At 44.3% G+C, this 19,847-nt stretch overlaps 1 protein-coding gene across 1 annotated transcript in view; it reads left to right on the forward strand.

Annotated features, from left to right (window-relative positions):
- LOC126187801 (TP53-binding protein 1-like) overlaps positions 1-19,847 on the forward strand; it is a 352,433-nt gene that overhangs the window by 270,048 nt on the left and 62,538 nt on the right. The gene's annotated exons all lie outside the window — the stretch shown is intronic.

The raw sequence follows: 19,847 nt of genomic DNA on the forward strand, positions 1-19,847 counted from the left end.
AGACACAAGGAAAATTGACTGCTGTGGGCCGCAGTTGACAGTCTTCAAGCTACTGCTCAAAGCTGCAGCTGCATTGGGACACCAGTGTCAAGACCTGTGACACCTGTGGTGTCGTTGGAATACCTGGGTGACATGGTTGTCACTGCATCTTCCGATACATAATGTCTGACCAGTCTGTCCTCGTTCGAGAGTAAGTGGTAGCCAGTAATGGGTTCTTGTGTCACAACGCAAAAGAGGGAAAGGGCTGCCCAACTGGCTTCTACTGCCTCCCCAACAGGTCTGAGGTGCTACCCAGTACTGGTAATACTTCCGAGCCAGCATGGGATGCCTCTTCTGTTGGGCCAGCAGCCTCTTTTCCTGCCTAGTCTTGAGCACATCGGGTGCACCTGTCTGCAAATAGTGGCACCTGTCAGCATGAGTGATGCTGCCACTTGGGTTCTGACATCATCCCTGGTTTCTCTTGGTGGATGCCTGATTTGGTGGAGGTAACTAGCATCACAGTGTGTGGGTTAACTTAACTATTTGTAGCATCGTACCTAGGGTTGATCACAGTCCTCTGGTTTGGAGCAGACAATATCTTCTATCAAATGTAAAATTGTAGTCTTCCCCTTAATATGTGCACTACACACAGAACACGGCTATTAGGGTAGCAGAGTACATGTGGCATGCACATGTGGGTTTTGAAGACAGAACATCCTCCCTCTCCTTGGGATCAGAGATGAGTTGCCTGCAAAAATCAAAGTCCCATCAGCCACAGTGTTCCCAGGGAATGCTCATCCTTGCAGATCAGATATAGATTAGACTAACATGATATTACTAATGTGCAGGAACATCCAAGGAAAGGTTAAAGAATTATTATGGCTTATTGAAAATAATAATTCCCAAATAGTAGTAGAAACAGAAAGTTGTTTGAAACTGGAAGTTAATAGCAACGAAATCCTAAGTTCAGATTGGAATATTTATCATGAGGATAGGTCAGTGACCAATGCTGATGGTGTATTTATTGCAGCAAGGAATTAGATAATATCTAACCAAATTTTCCGGATTCCTAGTGTGAATTAATCTGGGTGAAGATAAGCATCAAAGGCTGGTCGAAAATGGTACTCGGATGCTTTTATAGACCTCCTGATTCAGGAGCTGTAGTGGTAGAGCGCTTCAGAGTGAACTTGCAGAATATTGTTAATAATTTTCCTGATGATGCTGTTGTGATAGGGGATGACTTTAACTTGCCAGGCATGGATTGCGAGAGTCATGATATTCAAATTGGTACCAGAGACAAAGATTTGTGTGACATTATTCTGAATATCTTCTCTGAAAATTACTTCAAGCAGATAATCAGAGAACCACCTCTTGAAAAAATGTCTTAGACATCCTAGCAATAAACAGACTCAATCTTAATGAATGAGTTAACACAGAAGAAGGTATCAGTGATAATAAGGCTGTGATAGCAATTATTACTACAGGTTTTAGAAGGAATGTTAAGAAATTTGGAAATGCGACAGGAGTGTCAGTGTACATATTGCAGAGTATCTAAGTAGTCAGCATCTAATATTCACTACTGAGGATGAAAATGTAGAGCCCAAATGGAAAAAAGTAAAAAGCATTGTTCAATGCACCTTAGACAAGTGTGTTCTGCACAAGATGTTAAGAAATGGGAAAGACCCACCATGGTTTAATAGCCATGTTAGAAAATTGCTGTGTAAACAAACAGAGTTTCATCACAGGCTAAAGAGGAGTCAAAAACTAGTTGACAAAACGAAAGCTAAACAAGTGAAAATGAGCATAAGGAGAACAGTGAGAGAAGCATTCAGTGACTGAAAGTAAAATTTTGTTGACCAATCTTAGTAAAAATCATCATATTTTGGTCTTGCATAAAATCAGTAAGCGGTTCAAATTCATCTGTTCATTCATTCAGTGACCGTACTGACACCAAAATGGAGGATAACAGAGAGAAGGCCGAAATATTGAAATCATTTATCCAAAATTGTTTCACAGCAGAAGATTATAACACAGTCCCTCCTTTCAATCATTGTATGACTGTCAAAAGGGGAGATAATGGAAAAACAACTATTATCACTTAATAGTGGAATGGCATCAGGACCAGATGAGATGCCTGTAAGATTTTACAAAAGGTTATGAGAAAGAACTTGCTCCCCTTCCAGCACCAGTTTATTGTAGATGGCTGGAGCAACAAATGGTACCTAGTGACTGGAAAAAGCACCAGTCATTCCCGTTTTGAAGAAGTGTTGTGCGAAAGATGCACATATGGAATTATAGGCCTATATCATTGATATCACTCTGTTGTAGAATTATGGAACATATTTTTTGCCCTAGAATTGTGAAGTTTTTGGAGAATGAAAATTTCCATTATAAAAATCAACATGTGTTTCACAAGCAAAGATCTTGCAAAACTCAGTTTGCTCTGTTCCTCCATAAGATCCATAGCAATGTAGACAATAGCACTCATGCTGATGCCATGTTCCTTGACTTCAGGAAGACGTTTGACACTGTCCTGCACTTTTCAGTGAAAATTATATGAGTGTAATGAGTTTCAGGCCGGATTTGCTGCAGCATTTGATACAGATAGAACTCGACAAGTCGCTTGTAATGGAACAAAATCAACAGATGTAAAAATAATATCCCAAGGAAGTGATAGGTCCATTGCTGTTAACAATGTACATAAATGTTCGATTAGAAAGCGTCAGGAGTACTTTAAGGCTTTTTGCAGATGATGCCGTTATTTATAAGAAAGTAGCAATGCTAGAAGACAATTTCAATATGCAGAATGATCTGCAGAGGATCAATGAATAGTGCAGGCTCCGACAGTTGATCCTGAATGTAAATAAATGTAACATATTCCACATGCAGAGGAAAAGAAGTCCACTAGTGCACAATAACAACTGATGACAACTTACTGGAAACAATATCCACCATAAAATATTTAGAAGTAACTATCAAGAGCATCCTGAAGTGGAATGAGCACATAAAACAAATAGTAGGAAAAACATATGCGTGGCTGAGGTTCACCAGAAGAATCTTAAGGGAATGTAACTCATTCAAGAAGGAAGTGACTTACAAGGTGCTTTTTCAACCACTTTGTAGGAACTCTTCATCAGTATTGGTCACATAACAGGTAGGACTGATGGAGGAGATTGAGAAGATCTGACGAAGAGTGTCATGTTTCATCACAGGTCTGTTTAGTCAGCATGAGAACATAACAGAGATGCTCGACAAACTCCAGTGGCAGACATTACAAGAGAGACGTTATGCATCACTGACTGAGCACTTCCTGGGAACAGATGGACAGCATATTATTTCCTCCCACATACATCTGACGAAATGACCATGAAGAGAAAATTCAGGAAATTAGATCTAATACAGAGGCTTACCAACAATCATTTGTTTATGGTGTGAATGAGTTTTGCCTGGGATTGAGCGACAGGGGTTTGTGCTTCAAGGAATTCAGTCAGCCGACAGAGTCAAAAGGGAGGCTTGACAATCTGATGTAAATTGCATTGTGTGGATGTAGGAGATGGAGCATAATGAGGAGATTAAGCACTCAAAAAGAATAATTAACCTTGAAGTCTATTCTGAATCTTCCTAGCTGAGTTGCCTCCTTGCTGAAGCCAAGTTCTTTCACAGAAGAGACAGTAACTATCTATCTCTGTTCCCCCCCCAGGGGGTCCACAACTCTTTTGTGGATACGTGCGTAGTGAGCACGGGACCCCGAGCTAATGTGGCCTTCCTTCCTTTCCGGGCTGCATACCTTCCCATTCCGCATCCTTCCCCATCCCTATCTTCGCCCCTCCTCCCCTCACCTCTGGCTCTTTCCTTCCCTTTCTCCCCATCTGGGAGTATGGTTTGTGCCTACGTCCGGAGACGGACGCTCGTAAATGTACTGCATTCTTTGCCTTCCTTGCTTTTATGTCTTCTTCCTTCCTTTGTCCTTCTCTGTCTTCTTCCTTCCTTTGTCCTTCTCTTTTCCTTACCTCTTCTCTTTCCCTTTTCTCCGCTGCGGCGTTTGAGACCTCTCTTCCTTCCTTTCCCTTTCTCTTTCTTCCTCCCTGTGCGTGTCTGAAGGCCGACCCACGCCCTTCGTGCGTAGCCGGTGACGGGGTAACGCGTAATTCCCCGCCCCGGGTAGACAGGTAGGACATGTACGTACCCCCTGGTAACGGCCAGGCCCAGGGAGGGGTGATTACCCGAGCTGATACCTTCCGAAAATGCCGATTGGTCCCTCCGTCCGTTTGTCGGGAGGTGTGACCTGAGGTGTGAACAATCACCTAAGGCGGGAGTGCCCTCAGAGAGGGCCCCCACAAGGGAGGAGCGCGCCATCGGAGACGCTGGTAATCATGGGGGATTCTTCCGCAATGGTTTCCTCACCTTCCACTAAGTCTGCTCACAAACGTAAGTATACTGAGTCTCAGCCACAGACGATTCTTCCATCGTTGCCACAGTTCCTTGTTGTTTCTCGGTCTGATGAAGGTCACGACTTCTCCACGGTCAACCCTTTCATTATTCAGAAAGGTGTCGACGCAATAGCAGGTCCTGTAAAGTCTTGTTCCAGATTACGGAATGGCACCCTGTTGTTAGAAACACACAGTGCCCTCCAGGCACAAAAATTGCTGCGTACTTCTCTGCTCCACACCTTCCCTGTCCGGGTGGAACCGCACCGTACCTTAAATTCCTCGCGTGGAGTCGTTTATACACGCTCCCTCGATGGATTGTCTGACGAAGAAATTCAGCACTATCTGTCTGACCAGGGCGTAATGGCAGTTCATAGAGTAATGAAACGGGTTGACACGAACATCATTCCAACCCGCACTGTCTTCTTGACATTTGACACAGTTCAACTCCCATCGAAAATCAAGGCAGGCTATGAGATAATTTCCGTTCGCCCTTACGTCCCAAACCCTACGCGTTGCTATCGATGTCAGCGGTTCAATCACACCAGCCAGTCCTGTTCCAATCCAGCCAAATGTGTAACGTGTGGCAAGGATGCCCATGAGGGTGCTTGTCCACCTCCATCCCCTCGCTGCATCAACTGTATGGGTGACCACGCTGCTTCCTCTCGAGATTGCCCCGTTTTTAAGGACGAGAAGCTCATCCAGGAAATAAGGGTGAAGGAAAAGGTGTCGACCTTTGCTGCTCGAAAATTATTCGCCAGTCGCAAGCCCACCGTGCCTCAGACAGGAAAATACAGCGCTGTCCTTGCTTCTCCTCGGCCAACACAGGAGGCGGCCACGCAGACTTGCGACCTCACCTTTAGTACCACGGTCGTCAGATCGGCCAGCGCAAAGATCGCTCAATCAACCTCACCACTTTCGCCTGCCCACTCTATGGCTCACCCTTCGTCGGGTTCTGCTACATCTCGAGCCCAAAAGTCGGACGCCAAGTCTTCGAAAAAAGAGCATACTCGTGAAGAGTTTTTACGTACCGCAACTTCACAACCATCGGTTCCTTCTTCATCTAAACCACATTCTTCCAAGAAGGCTACAAAGAAACCCAGTTCCTCTCCTTCTCCGCCAAGGCGTGCCCCCTCTACAGCACCACCTGGCGGAAATCGCCCTCGGCCATCTTCTGTGTCGCCGAGGCGCACTGCTGGTGGCTGGTCAACCGGCCGATCGCTGGTGGCAGGAGCTGCTCCTGACCAACCTATGGATCAGGATCTTCTGCCTTCGGCTGACTGCCATTCCATGCTGTCGGTCGCTAGCTCCGAGCAGTCTTTGACTTGACAGCAACTTTGGTCACAGTCCTCCATTTTCTGTTCACCCCATGTCCATTATCCACTGGAATATCCGCGGCATTCGAGCCAATAGGGATGAATTGTCGATCCTCTTAAGATCCTACTCGCCGGTCATCTTCTGTCTTCAGGAAACGAAGCTGCGTCCCCATGACCGCTTTGTTCTCCCTCATTTTCAGTCCGTCCGATATGATCTCCCCTGTGTTGAAGGCTCTCCAGCCCATGGAGGCCTCATGATTCTTCTCCATGATACTCTCCATTATCACCTAATCCCCTTAAACACTTCCTTCCAAGCTGTCGCCGTCCGTCTTTCCCTTTCCGGATACACGCTCTCTCTTTGTACTGTATACATTCCATCGTCCACACCAATGGCACGAGCTGATCTCCTTCATCTTCTTGGTCAGCTTCCACCCCCCTATTTGCTGGTTGGGGACTTCAATGCCCACCACCCGCTTTGGGGATCTCCACATCCTTGTCCACGTGGCTCCATATTGCTAGACGTCTTCCACCAAGCAGATCTAGTTTGCCTCAACACTGGGGTCCCCACATTTTTGTCTGCCTCCACGACAACCTTATCTCATTTGGACCTTGCGGTCGGTACTGTTCCGCTAGCTCGGCGCTTCGAATGGTTCGCCCTTGATGATACACACTCGAGTGACCACTTTCCATGTGTCCTCAGACTGCAGCCTCAACTGCCATATATGCGCCCGCGACGCTGGAAGTTTGCCCAAGTCGATTGGACACTTTTTTCGTCTCTCGCGACATTCGATGACCGTCGCTTTCCCAGCGTCGACGATGAGGTCACACATATTACCGACGTTATCCTTACAGCTGCGGAACGTTCAATACCACGCACCTCCGAATTGCCCCGGCGCCCCCCAGTTCCTTGGTGGAACGAGGCATGCCGTGATGCAATACGTGAGCGGCGACGTGCTCTTCGCATTTTCCGTCACCATCCTACTTTGGCCAACTGTATCCGCTATAAGCAGCTCCGTGCGCGATGCCGTCGCGTCATCCGCGATAGCAAGAAGGCAAGCTGGAAATTCTTTATTAGCTCATTTAACACCTTCACTCCCTCCTCGGAAGTTTGGAGTCGGCTTCGACGGTTCTCAGGCGCGCCTAGTTTCTCCCCGGTCTCTGGGCTCACTGTCGCGCATGATACCTTAGTGGACCCCGTCGCAATTTCTAACTCGTTGGGTCAGCACTTTGCTGAGATTTCGAGCTCTTCAAATTACCCGCCAGCGTTTCTCCCGAAGAAACGTGCAGCGGAAGTGCGACCTCTTGCTTTCTCCTCTCAAAATCACGAAAGCTACAATACTGTTTTCTCCATGCGGGAACTCCAACATGCCCTCTCATCTTCTCGCTCCTCCGCCCCGGGACCGGATGGTATCCATGTCCAAATGTTGCTGCATTTATCAACCCCTAGTCTGCGTTACCTCCTTCGCCTTTATAATCGAATTTGGACCGACAGTACCTTTCCCAAACGGTGGCGGGAAGCTATTGTCGTTCCTGTTCCGAAACCTGGAAAGGACAAACATCTCCCCTCTAGCTATCGCCCCATTTCTCTCACGAGTAGTGTCTGTAAGGTTTTGGAGCGTATGGTGAATTACCGTTTAGCTTGGTGGCTGGAATCCCGCAGTCTTTTAACACCAGCCCAATGCGGATTCCGGAAGCATCGTTCTGCAGTTGACCATCTTGTTGCTCTCTCCACTTATATCATGAACAATTTTCTCCGGAAACGCCAAACGGTAGCAATATTTTTCGATCTGGAGAGAGCATACGATACCTGTTGGAGGACAGGCATCCTCCGCACACTGTTCTCTTGGGGCTTTCGAGGCCGGCTGCCCCTTTTTCTTCGCGAATTTATGGCAGAGCGCACTTTTAGGGTGCGGGTGAACACTACTCTCTCCCGTACTTTCTCCCAAGAAAACGGGGTACCCCAGGGATCCGTGCTGAGTGTTGTACTGTTTGCCATCGCCATAAATCCAATTATGGATTGTCTCCTTCCTGATGTCTCGGGCTCCCTCTTTGTGGACGATTTTGCGATCTACTACAGCTCTCAGCGGACCAGCCTTCTTGAACGACGTCTTCAAGGATGTCTCGATCGCCTCCACTCGTGGAGCATCGAAACCGGCTTCCGTTTCTCACCCAGTAAGACCGTTTGTGTCAATTTTTGGCGACGTAAGGAGTTTCTTCCGCCCTCCTTACATCTAGGTCCTGTCAACCTTCCGTTTTCAGACGTCGCTAAATTCTTGGGTCTTATGTTTGACAGAAAACTGTGCTGGTCCTCCCACGTCTCCTATCTTTCGGCTCGCTGTCTGCGATCGCTTAACACCCTCCGTGTCGTGAATGGTACCTCCTGGGGAGCGGACCGAGTGGTCCTTCTCTGCCTCTATCGCGCCTTAGTGCGCTCAAAATTGGATTACGGAAGCATAGTCTACTCCTCTGCTCGGCCGTCTATTCTTCGGCGTCTCGACTCTATCCACCACCGTGGATTACGTTTAGTGTCTGGAGCTTTTTACACTAGCCCTGTGGAAAGCCTTTATGCTGAGACTGCTGAACCTCCGCTGTCCAATCGGCGAGCAGTCCTCCTGAGTCGTTATGCTAGCCATCTGCCTTCCATGCCTGCTAATCCAGCCCATGACCTTTTTTTCGACGCCACCTTTGATGTAGGGTATGCAGGCCGCTCCTCCTCCCTACTACCCCCGGGAGTCCGCTTCCGTCAATTGCTCGATTCTCTTTCCTGCCGCTTTCCGAAAACCTTTTTGAGAACTTGGGGTACAGCACCGCCTTGGCTCCGTCCCCGGATCTGCCTGCTCCGTCAATTTCCCAAGGATGGTACCCCTACACTTGTTTATCGTCGGGCATTTGCTGCTCTATGTGCACAAATGACGGACGCCACGTTTATTTACACCGACGGCTCGAAAACATCATTAGGTGTAGGGAGTGCCTATATTGTTGGCGACACCCCAAATCGCTTTCGACTTCCCGACCAGTGTTCGGTTTATACTGCGGAGCTTTACGCTGTTCTCCAGGCTGTCCACTACATCCGCCGCCATCAGCGGATACAGTACGTTATCTGCTCAGATTCTCTCAGCTCTCTCCTCAGTCTCCAAGCTCTTTACCCTGTGCACCCTCTGGTCCACCGGATTCAGGACTGTCTGCGCTTGCTCCACCTGGGGGGCGTCTCGGTGGCGTTCCTCTGGCTCCCGGGACACGCTGGTATCTGTGGGAATGAGGCGGCCGATATGGCGGCCAAGGCTGCAGTCTCTCTTCCTCGGCCAGCTATTCAGTCGCTTCCTTTCACCGATCTACGGAGCGGTTTATGTCGCCAAGTTGCTCATTTATGGCATGCGCATTGGTCAACACTTCCCCGTAATAAATTGCGGGAAGTGAAAGCCCTTCCTTGCGCTTGGACTTCTTCCTCCCGAACGCGTCGTCGGGAGGAGGTAATTTTAGCTCGACTCCGGATAGGGCACTGTCTTTTTAGCCATAGACATCTTTTAAGCGGTGATCCTCCTCCACTCTGTCCCCACTGCTCTCAGCCGTGGACGGTCAGACACCTTTTAATTGAATGCCCCTATTTTAATCCGTTACGCTCCCGTCTACAGCTATCGCCTGATCTATCGTCGATTTTAGCAGATGACACGCGCTCAGCCGACCGCGTTCTCCGGTTTATTAGTGACAGTGAAATGACGTCAGTCATTTGAAGTTTTTTTTTTTGGGGACAACCAAATCTGTACTGGATTTTTAAGCATTCTTTCTACTTTTAGTTCCTCCAATTTTATGAGTTTGTTTCCATTGCTGCTGGTTTTCAATTTCGGTTTTTTACTGTCTTAAGTCACGGGCTGGGCGCTAATGACCATAGCAGTTTTGCGCCCTAAAACCACAACCAAAAAAATAAAAAAATATCTCTGTTCCATCTGCCCAGTCCTGCCATTTGGTTCCCCTTTGTCCTTAGATTCCGTGAGTCCCTGAAATGTCATAGCATCTAAGGCATCACATTGCCTATTGGCTGTATTAATTTGTTATTTTAAGTGATCTTTCAGAGGCTGTCTGGAGCGGTTAAGAAGTCTTTCCATATAAGGCCACTGAATTTGCCCTAAGGCTTCCATTGGCTTCTCGTGACGTATTTTAGCCTCCACAGCAAGGCCCTTTCTCCTCTCGGTCTTGTAATTAATGCCTAAGCACCTTGCTTCATTAATTCTGTCACATATTTTATCTTAACTGTCTAAGGTCTACACATAATTAATTCTGTCGAGTAAGCTATCCATTATCTCTGTAGGCCACCCGAATCGCTCTCCTGATCTCCTGTAGTCCAAGTGCATGACTTTTCCGTAATAGGCCACCCAAGTCAGCGGCAGTAGCCTAGCACGTGTAGCCCTTGTGGCTTCTTCTGCCACACCCAAAGTTCCGTCTTTACTCTAACTAATTCTCGGTATTGTTCACAAGACCTGTCTTTTTAGCTAAGGATGTAACGGTTCTTCTCATGCATGATTCACAAGTGGAATGGGGAAGGGGGCATCAGTTATTGGTATCAGAAGTACCCTCTGCCACATACCATTATATGGCTTGCGAAGTGTAGATGTAGATGTAGACGTAGATGTAGAGTCATACCTGGATAACTCAGTCATTACAGCATTTGTTCGCAAAGGCAAAGGTCCCAGGTCTGAGGCCCCGGCCCACACATTTTTTTAAGTTGCCAGCACACACTCTGCTGCAGACTGAAAATTCATTTTTCAGATTTAACATAAATGTTTATTTTTTTCTCCCAATAATGTAAATAAATGTGGTGTGTGATGTCAGCAGAACGATATATGTATTTTAGTTTTGGCATAACACGGGGGGAGGGGGGGGGGGAATCTTTTTCATCTCCACAGTTACGTTGTATAATTATACAGTGAAGGCTTTCACAGCTTGTGTTTACCTGAGTTAAAATTTATAGGCTGGAAGGACATGAGTGATGTACAGAGCTATGAACTGACATTTTGTCCAAAAATGCAGGAGATCTCATCAGAAGTCAATCACTAGCTAGTAAAAGGGGGCCCAGAATTTACAGTCATGTTTTTGAGCTGTGAGTGGGGGGCACAACCATTCATCATGTAATGCCTTTTCCAAATATAGAAACACTTTTACCAGGCAAATAACATTATAGGTTGGGCAACTGCAGCCAAAGAACTTGTATATAAAAGTGAAGGACAACCAATTAGAGATGGTAAAATAGTCTACATTAAACTGAGTGACAGTCCAGATCTGCAACAGCTGTTTGTTGCATTTTAACTGTATGATGACTAGTTTCATACCTTGGAGGTATATCTTCAGGTCATATAAAATTGATACTTCATGTGCCATGACTTGGCAGGTGCAAGTGCGCATAAAAACGTCACTCCTTGGCAAAACCATGTATGAAATGGTAGATGGGCATCTGATCCGAACCATGTATGATCAGTAAAATACCCCCAAAACTCTGTCAAAAGTCAAGCCCAGACAGCACATGACAGTCCACCTACGATAGCATGAAACCATCGTCAAAATCCATGGGGAACAAAGAATTAAGAGACACACACTTCTTGGGAGTCATCAACATTCTTAAATATATTGACAAGCATCAAATAGAATGACAAGTTAGAGCACTGTGTGGCTAGCGTTATAATGTGCAGTTCTGTTTTATGACTGCCAATATATTTTAGTATGCTGAGAACTCCCAAGGATTGTGTGTCTTTTAATTCTTTGTTTCCCCCACGGATTTTGACGATGGTTTCTTATCATACATGGATTGTTGTGTACTGTCCAGGCTCGTCTTTCGACAGACTTTTGGAGGTGTTGTACTGATCATGCATGATTCTGATCAGTTGCCCTTCTACCATTTCATCCTTCACCCAAGGTTTTACCAAAGAGTGGCATGTTTTTATGTACACTTGCACACTGGAAGTCGTGGCAGATTAAGTATTAGTTTTATGTGACCTGAAGATATACTTCCAAGGTATGAAACCAGTCATCATACAGTGAAAATACAATAAACAGCTGTTGCGGATTTGGACTGTCACTCAGTTTAACATAGACTATTCAACCATCTCTGATTTTAAGTTGTTTGATTGTCCTTCACATTTGTACTATTACGAGGTCTTTTACTTTCTCACAATATTTTTTCATTATTAGTCTGAGTATAAGGTTCTGATAATCCTAAATCCATGCTGGAGGTTCCGTAATACCTCTCAACTTTTTCCAGTATCTTTAGGCTGTGTGACAGTAAAGCAATCCTTCAATAGTTGATACAAAATTCCTTTTTTCCAGCCACTGGGTACCCCATTCTCTCCATATTACTCTCAGAATTCCATGCAGTTCTCATATTCCGTTGATCCTGACCGCTTTTTAACATCTGCAATTAACTGATCCTCTGCGGGTGGCTTCCCTTCTTTCATTTACTTTAGAGCATTTTCTGTTTCTGTCCACGTAATCGGCGTTTGTCCTTTCATAAGTAAACCAATGATTCTTCCTCAATTAAAGTCCATCCCATTTTCTTATTCTTTTAATGTCTCTGATAGTGATAGGTTTAAAGTAGTCTTTGGTATCCTCTAACATCAGTTTCAAGTGTCCGAATGAAAGTATGCCAACTTTTTAACTTTTTCTTTGCTCATGCTCTTTTTACGTGCAGTTTCTTGTTCTGTATTTTTGGTCAAGTCAGGCTTTTTTTGTAATTTATTCTGTGACACTAGACCACACAAGACCATTCACTTGCTTTTGTTTTTCTATGTCTTTGTTTTACTTGATCATTGTTTGGTCCTTAATAGTATTTCATAATCTTTATTTACTGGATGCTTTAAAATACTGCGACATGCTCTCCCCAGGGGTCATAAATATGGAGGACTAGCTCAGACTTCAGGCTAAACATCACAGTGACATACACAGTGGAGATGGAGACTATTGGTATGGCACAGGTGGCAGGTGAGATACTCTTATATTTCTAGTAGCTAATGCAAAAAGCATTGTGACAAAGGCATGTCTTCAAAGGCTGAGGAAGTCATCCTTAATAGAGAAACATCAGGTGTTTTAGGCTTAGCAATCCAGCTGAGGAGTTTCTATTAATATTGCTTTCAGCCAGAGACTGTACCTCATGGAATCCTTGTTATATGATACGCCAAAGTGTTTCACTTGCTGTGGGGATTGTACAGTGTTTCTGGGGACTGGACAGTGTTTCCACAACATGGTAATTATTTCTGATTTATTTTCTCGAGGTAGTCTACAGATATGCATCATGTCATATTTTCTACAGTTAGCATAATTAGTGACATGTCAGTTTCATTTAAATGATAATACACTAAATTTGAGAGTAGCAGTTTTAATGATGCAACACAAAAGTAGAAATTTTTAACAAAATTACTGCAAAATTAGGCATTTGTCTTTTTCTTGAATGAAAATATCGGGAAACTCTGGACAACAATTGACTAATATTGGCCTACCCTTTGTGATTTTGCCATTCACGTCTTCTCATGATATGTAATAAAATTTATTAAATTTACTTGTATTTTTTTTATGGACTTCCTTACACAAGACACTTGTCATTGCTGCAGCTTTGATAGGGCATTAGTAAAGTTTTGTCTTGGCCTTGATGATAAGAACACTGCAAATATCCGGCTGTTCCATACCAGTTCTAATCCCCATGTGATACTAATCTTTTACAAATTAGATGAATACTCTGTGTATTGTATGTAAATAAAATTCACCTTATGAGGTGATGCAATAGTTTGCAGGATACACCAAATGCTAAGTATGTTATACTTCTTTAACTCTGTGAAGTTCATATTCAGAGTGGTATCTTCTATTATTAGGAAAGTTCAGGTTAATGCATCACTAACTGACCATTTTCTTTCATCTCAGTAAGTGAACTAATGCAGTTGTTGAGACATTTAGGTAATTTTGAAATTTTATGAGCCATTTTATTTGGATTGTCTTCTAATTTCCTAAATCTCTTCAGGAGAAAGCAGTGAAAACTGTTTTGATAGGATGATTGCCCATTTCTTCTTTTGTATGAAGTTTATTCAGGTGGTAAAAAGTGTCTAAAGTAGGAATCTTAAAACTCTGCATATGATTATCCTAATTTAAGTTTTCTCAGGTTTCCCAAAATTAGTCAAGACAAATGTTGAGATAATTCCTTCAGTGAGGTTGCATTTGATATTCTTCCCTATTTTATCCAGCTGAGGTAGTAAAGCAGTGACCAGAACATTAAACTTGGAACTTACTACTTTTATATTACGCACAATTGTTAAACTGAGTTACACTGTCATTTCTAACGATCTTTCCATTTACACTCTATAGATTGTGACACTTACCACTCTGTGGATTCATTCTTGTGATAGTATAGTATTTGCAACAAAATATTTTGTGTGTTCTACAAGACAGACAGATGAGATTTGTCAAGCAGTAAGTTGTTGGCAGTGGAGCATGGGGACACTAATAGTAAATTATTGTCAGTAATTGAGAGGCAGCTGACAATTCAGGCAATTTTTCAAATAGCGACTTAATGTGATCTTCAAGATCTATTTTAGTAAAAGTATGTTGAGCTATGTGTGCATGGAGAAACTGTGGAGAGTGTGAACAAAAAGAAAATGTGAGTATCATTTTCTACAATTCAGTCAGAGCAACAGATGTAAAATTGTGAAATACCTGAAAACACAATACGATTGTGGTATACTTGAAAACATATTCCTAGTTGCTAAAGACTATATAATGGCACTAATTCCAGCAAGTGATCTTTGCTCCAAGCAAGTTCATAAGTGAAAATGATTTACCCAATACTTTGACTGATGTATGACTAAAACAAAGTCACAGGTTTTTCTGTATGTGGTTACTTAACAAATGGTAGATTCACTTTAAGATAATGACATTTTGTTATTCAGTGCAACTAGAAGTTACACAACTGATATCACATGTACTATTATAGTTCCACTTGTTATCGCTATGTAACACTCATCAGGTAACAGCTCGCACACCAATTCTCATGCCTTGACAGATGGAGGTATACTGACTGCTGGAGAGGGCAATCTTCCCTACGTAGGTTATTCGCAATGTTGTCAACAGATAGCTGTGAATTGGCCTGTAGGCTGAAGTCGCCTCACCACACCCCTACAAGGAAAAGAAAAAAAATACTGACTTGAAGTATGAATGTCAGCTGGATCGAAACGGAACTGCACTTTTCTTCTGCAATGCATTTCTGTTGGATGATGCTGGATCGGCTTGTGTTTCAAGGTGACTGCTGCATCAGGATGGGTGGTAGCTTGCCAGCATCCAGGCAGACAGCATTTTTCAGGAGATGTTGCAGTGTTGGTGTCTGCAGTGTGGTGACATTCTGCGTCCAGTGGTGGCCTGCATTTTGGTGGTGTCCACTGCACTTTGATAGGCTGACTCGCGCTGTTCAATGGACAGTACTGTGTCCACTCCTTTAATCTGGAGAGTGAGAGCTGTATCATTTCAATCCTTGATAGGACCCTTCCAGTGCCCTGCACAGTGGGCCACGTTGGTGGAAAACATATCTGTTGTTACCAGGTGTTTGACAGTGAAGGTAGCCTGTTTTCAGTGCCATGTTGTTCCATTTGGTCACATGGCCTCTATTTGCTTCTGGAGTTCTATGAGGAAATCTTGAATAGAATGCAGGGGGCCAGGTGGTTGTTTGGACAACTCTCTTGGTAGACTCAGAAGTTCACCATACACTACCTCCACTGGGGAGGCATGCACGTCTTCTTTAAGTGCACTGCACAATCCCAGCAGCTCTACCGGTAGAGCATCAGTCCATGAATCCGTCTGTGGCTCATTATAGCTGGCTTCCAGGAACAGCATAGGTACTCCACAATGCCGTTTGCAGCTGTGTGGTATAGTGAAGTCCTTTTCAGGTGTGTCCTTTAAGATTGGGCCATTGCGCAACAGACATCTGCCTCCCACTGCCTATCCTGGTTAGAAATCTCTTGCTGGGGGACAGCCAAAACCTGAATCAAACCGCCAGTGAAGGCGTGCACCACATTCTCAGGGGTTTGTGTGTCGAGTGGGAATACCTCCGGCCACCTGATGTACTTGTCAATCGCTGCGAGACAGAATAGATAATTACATGTAACTGGTAATGGTCCTACCAAGTCCAGGTAAACGTGTGAGAATCATGCAACTGGGATGTCAAAACTTCTGAGTGGAGCTCTTAGAGCCATGTTACTTTGAACTTTCGATAGGCATTACAGGTCTGAGTTCATGTACAGCAGGCCTTCTGTATACTGGGACACACAAAGCGCTACATTACTAGTGCCTTCATAGCGCGAATTTTCGTATGGCTGGGTCCCTGTAGAGAATTGAAAGACATGTGTCATAGGAGAGCAGGTACATATGGCCACTCTCGGGCTGCTGATTCATCGGATTATCTCGGTTCCTCAGCACCTGGGAGATGTTAGTGCAGAACCATCTTTCCTTTCAGCAGGTCCTTTAACTCTTCACCATCATTTTGTGCTGCTGCCAGTTAGGCCAGGTTCACAGGTGAAGAAATGCTTTCCACTCTAGACAAAGTGTCTGCACCCATGTTTTTCGGACCACTAACATACCAAATGACAATTATAAATTGTGAAATAAAACTAAGGTAGTTGATGTACTTTCAGGTTAGTTATTTCCTGGCTATGAAAATGCGAAAGTTGTTGGTTGATGGTCTGTGCATATAATGAGGGCATGCTGTTCCACCATGAATTTGAAGTACTAAATTGCTTCATAGGCTCCTAACACTTATGTGGAAAATGGTGGCCAAGAGTACTGCTTCTCTGTGAACTTCTTAGAGAAGAAACCAAAAGGCTGCCAGTGCCCATTTATGTTCTGTTGTAGCACGGCACCTACAGCATGGGATGAGACATCTGAGAAAATTGCTAACAGGGCATTGGGGCTTGGATGCAGAAAGGAGGGTCGCTTGCTTGAGGCTCATCTGGCAGGCTTCAAGTGCTGCCTGCAGTTCATCAGTCCAAGTGACAGGTGGGAAATCACTCACATTGGGGCCAGTGAGGATGGTATGTGGGTCGTCTGGCCTTCAGCAGCTCGACATAAAAAACGAACATAAAAGTTGTATCGTTCCCGGATAGTGACTCACTTTGCACACTGTTTTTGGGGTCAGGTAACTTGTAACTGTGTTGATGTGCTCAGGTGGTAGATACGTGCTGGTAGCAGAAACCCGAAATCCAAGGTATGTCACTTCATTAGCATCAGTGGTATATTTAGCTGGATTTATAAGTATTCTGTAGTCATCAAATCACTGGAAAACTATGTGTAACTATCTTCTATTTTCTTCTGGGTATGATGATAGTAATAGAAGCCGACCTCAGGGAAGATCAGTTTGGATTCCGTAGAAATATTGGAACACGTGAGGCAATACTGACCCTACGACTTATCTTAGAAGCTAGATTAAGGAAAGACAAACCTAAATTTCTAGCATTTGGAGACTTAGAGAAAGCTTTTGACAATGTTGACTGGAATACTCTCTTTCAAACTCTGAAGGTGGCAGGGGTAAAATACAGGGAGCGAAAGGCTATTTACAATTTGTACAGAAACCAAACGGCAGTTGTAAGAGTCGAGGGGCATGAGAGGGAAGCAGTGGTTGGGAAGGGAGTGAGACAGGGTTGTAGCCTCTCCCCGATGTTGTTCAATCTGTATATTGAGCAAGCAGTGAAGGAAACAAAAGAAAAATTCGGAGTAGGTGTTAAAATCCATGGAGATGAAATAAAAACTTTGAGGTTTGCTGATGACATTGTAATTCTGTCAGAGACAGCAAAGGACTTGGAAGAGCAGTTGAACGGAATGGATAGTGTTTTGAAAGGAGGATATAAGATGAACATCAACAAAAGCAAAACGAGGATAATGGAATGTAGTCGAATTAAGTCGGTTGATGGTGAGGGAATTAGATTAGGAAATGAGACACTTAAAGTAGTAAAGGAGTTTTGCTATTTGGGGAGCAAAATAACTGATGATGGTCGAAGTAGAGAGTATATAAAATGTAGACTGGCAATGGCAAGGAAAGCGTTTCTGAAGAAGAGAGATTTGTTAACATCGAGCATAGATTTACGTGTGAGGAAGTCGTTTGTGAAAGTATTTGTATGGAGTGTAGCCATGTATGGAAGTGAAACATGGACGATAAATAGTGTGGACAAGAAGAGAATAGAAGCTTTTGAAATGTGGTGCTACAGAAGAATGCTGAAGATTAGATGGGTAGATCACATAAGTAATGAGGAGGTATTGAATAGAATTGGGAAGAAGAGGAGTTTGTGGCACAACTTGACAAGAAGAAGGGACCGGTTGGTAGGACATGTTCTGAGGCATCAAGGGATCACAAATTTAGCATTGGAGGGCAGCGTGGAGGGTAAAAATCGTAGAGGGAGACCAAGAGATGAATACACTAAGCAGATTCAGAAGGATGTAGGTTGCAGTAGTTACTGGGAGATGAAGAAGCTTGCACAGGATAGAGTAGCATGGAGAGCTGCATCAGGACTGAAGACCACAACAACAACAACAACATGATGATGCCAACAACATGTCAGTGATGTGTACAAAACAAAAATCCAATCCCCCCAAATCTTCATCAGTAAAGCCATGAAAATTCTGTGCTGCATTCTGCAAGCCATATGATATTTATGGGAATCTAAACAATCCAAAGAGCACGATTATTGCAGTTTTATGGATGTTCTTTGTTGCAACGTGAGTCTGGTTGTAGGCACTCAGTAGATCGAAAATCGAGAAAGCAGTATACCCTGCCAGTTGGCGAGCAAAATTTCCGATGTGACACACAAAGTACCATTTGGCAGTTGTCTGGAAGTTGAGTTCTCTATAATTACCACACTCCAGCTGCCTGGTTTCTTTGGTACCAGGCGAAAGGGGGAGGCTCAGTTGCTTTCTGATGGTGTGCTATGTCTGCTTGGATCATTGTGTGGAATTCTGATTTTGCAATACTCATTTTATAGGGGGGCAGCCGTTTGGGCTTTGAGAAAACAGGAGGACTGGGTGTGGTCCCAATGTGATGCACTGTTGAGGGGGGGAGGCGAGGATGGCACTCCAGTAGGTTATATGATCAAGGGGATCTAATTTAGCAGGTGCGCCAGTGGCAGTGGAGCGATGAGGAAGTGTACCAACAGGTTGCTGAAATTTGTAGACTGGCATGCAACTTTCAGTGATGTAACCTGATCCGAAATGGAATCATTCTTTACATCTACTATAAGATCATAGAAGGACAAGAAGTGCAGTCCGATTATAGTGTGGGTTGCGTATGAGACTATAAAACGCCACTTGAATGACCGTCGTATACTGATGTTCAAATTGAAAGTCACAAGTCCACATGTAGCTCTTCATGAACCCTTTGCAGCTGCTAAGTTGTGAAATCATATGCGGTTGCAGTTGCCACAAAAGGCACTTTGGAAGCAGACATATATCTGAGCTGGTATCCACAAGAAACTGCACCTTAGTGGTCGTTTTTGTTATGACTAAACATTGCAAAAGCTGTTCAGGCTGTTGCTGTTGGCAGACTTGCCTGCCTGATGTGAGAGGCTGCTGTTTGCATTTCCCACACAAGAACACAGCAGTCTGCACTTACATGACCCGTTGTCCAAATGTCAGTGATAAGACTCTGGTTCCAGTCTGATGAGGATGAGGAACGCACGCTACACCATCCACGTGAGGACATGTAGTCTCTTCGTTTATATACGCAGAGGGCTGTGGCGTGCCTCATCAAGACGCAAGGCAATGTTGTCCAATCTGTCTCTGGTGGGCATTCTGTGTAGAGCGGAGGCCTCGGTTACTGTGTCTGTGATGCTCAAATTTGCCTCTTGTGTTAGTGAGAGCAGGTTGCAATATATCTCTGACAAGTGAGATATCTGTATGGATTGTAAGAGTGAGTCCAGGGTGTCCAATTCAGCTAACGTACAGAGGTATTGCAGGAACTTGGTAACTTCCTTCGCCAATTTTCTCCCTGTGCAACAATTGTCTTAAATGTTGATTGTTAGAGATGGGAAGCCACCAAATGAGGTCATCTTTTTGTAACTCCTACTAACTGGAGACAGTTGAGTTTGTGATTATGTCGCTGTCTAGCAGCTGTCTTTGTTGC

Source organism: Schistocerca cancellata, chromosome 5 (assembly GCF_023864275.1).
Source record: "Schistocerca cancellata isolate TAMUIC-IGC-003103 chromosome 5, iqSchCanc2.1, whole genome shotgun sequence".
Taxonomy (NCBI): domain Eukaryota; kingdom Metazoa; phylum Arthropoda; class Insecta; order Orthoptera; family Acrididae; genus Schistocerca; species Schistocerca cancellata.